The sequence below is a fragment of the Salvelinus fontinalis genome, chromosome 10 (genome assembly GCF_029448725.1).
Source record: "Salvelinus fontinalis isolate EN_2023a chromosome 10, ASM2944872v1, whole genome shotgun sequence".
Classification (NCBI taxonomy): Eukaryota; Metazoa; Chordata; class Actinopteri; order Salmoniformes; family Salmonidae; genus Salvelinus; species Salvelinus fontinalis.
In genome coordinates this window covers 24,604,472-24,606,679 of record NC_074674.1, presented here as the reverse complement: position 1 = coordinate 24,606,679, position 2,208 = coordinate 24,604,472, and positions in this window count along the sequence as shown.

The following is a 2,208-nucleotide window of genomic DNA, read 5'->3' as shown; positions in this document are numbered from 1 at the left end:
AAACCAAACTGACACCAAAAGCAAAGTAGCGATTGGTTCGCTGCATCGCTTGGGGGAAGGACTTGGCTTGGACTGACGTTTCCAAAAAATACACTGATATAAACATTGACAGTACATTAATATGGAAATGTAGACAGAATCAAATAAATGCACGTCCAGTGTGTCAGAGATCAACTCTATAGCCTCCCGAATAATTATCAGAATGTAATAAGACTCGACTGATCAAGGGGGAGATAAAACATATTTAGTATAATTTTCATCCACATGAGGGCAGCATTTTCTTAGATTTAAACTCGATTTTAACGCCATCAATTATTGTTCCGCTAGATTGCGCTGTTAGACGATTTACAGCAGAACCTTCATGCATGTATGATTCTACATTTGTGTGAGAACTGTATCTGCAGTTATTTTCCACATGAACGAAAACGCCCATTATTCCCACATGTGTTGTAGCGAATTTGGGGGATTTGAACTCCGGTCCAACGACTGTCAAGCTAACACCTTAATATCTGATCCTATATCAGGACTACAACTGAGACGCTTTATGATTATTGGCCCAAGTCTCCCCTATCCATGTGATCTAATATGCAAAACTGATCCTAGATCAGCACTCAGAGTAACAGACAGACAAGCAGACAGCTAGAGAATGAATCATAACATAAAGGTTGCAAAAATCCCAGTAACTTTGCCAAAGTTCCCAGCTCTTCCAGAGATCCTGGTTGGAGGATTCCTGATTTCCTGCTTGCTTAATCGCTGATTCTGGGAATTTTCCAACCAGGATTTATGGAAAACCTGAAAATGTTGGGAAAGCTGCGGGAATTTTGCAACCCTAATAAGGTATTCATGAATATGTATGATTCCTGTAACATCACGTGTTTGTGTATTGTCTGACCATATGGAACATTTGTAGCCTTGAATGTGAGTGTGTATGCCAGTATTTCTAATATTTCTATGTCATTGTTGTATTGTCATAAACTCACACAGCACTGCCTAAGCACAAAGGCTTAGCAATAAAAAGACACAAACAGCCAGGCAGTTATTGTGCAGGTATCTTTACTGGAAAATTAAACACACTTTCTGTATAAATAGCATGGCTGTGTACAACACTTCTCCTTAAACTGTACAAGAGGCAGGCAAATAGACAGACTGATAGAGGCAAGTGAAGGCGAAAAGGAGCCAATTCAAGAGCTTTACAGGGTAGAAAGCAATACGAACGCTAAAAGAAACATTTGCAGTCAATGGGGAGGCACGAGTGAGACAGGGAAATAACAGTAGTGGTAATCAATATATTCCATTGAGTAGTGCAGGTTTATGTGTTTAATCAGAATGACCAGTCTACTTTTGCATCCAAAATGGCACCCTATTCCCTATATAGTGCGCTATTTTTGACCAGCACCTTATGGGCCCCAAATGATATGGCTATAATCACATTTCTGCGGTGTAGTTATGTTACTAACAGTGTTTAGGACATTACAGGACAAGGAGGATATCTGTTTCAAGAGTCCCTGTGTGTGGATTCATGCCTGAGTCAGTGTGTGTGTGTGTGTGTGTGTGTGTGTGTGTGTGTGTGTGTGTGTGTGTGTGTGTGTGTGTGTGTGTGTGTGTGTGTGTGTGTGTGTGTGTGTGTGTGTGTGTGTGTGTGTGTGTGTGTATTTGCCTTTTCCTTCCACCTGCATCAGGTCAACCTATCTTTCTCTCTCTCTCTCGCCCTCTCTCTTCCTTACCCTCGCGCTGCATCCTCTTCCCATCTCCAGTGCAACAAAGTAGAAACAACTTTAGACCCGGCACACCCTCCTCCCTCTGAAGGGTCCGTGTCATGAGCACGTTGTAAAGACTAGGCTCAGGGAACAAAGCCATCATCTCTGAAGCTGTGTGATTCCTCCCAGATAGCAGTGTTTAATAGTGACTGCCTTGTGGACAGAAGTAGGACATACTCCCACACACACACTGAATGATAAGCATTTGAGGTAGCATTGCCGGGGAAAAAGGAGAGTCTTCTCATGATTGTGTCTGATATCCTGAGTATGAATACAGAATAACATTGCATCCCAAATGGCAGATGGTTTGCAGATGATATAGCCAAATACAGACAGAAGCACGAACTATATTCACAAATAAATGTATTCTCAAATATTTTATTCTCTCTGTTACGCTGTGTGGACAGAACTGACATGCATGATTGTTGATGACACTCCAGTGTTTACATGA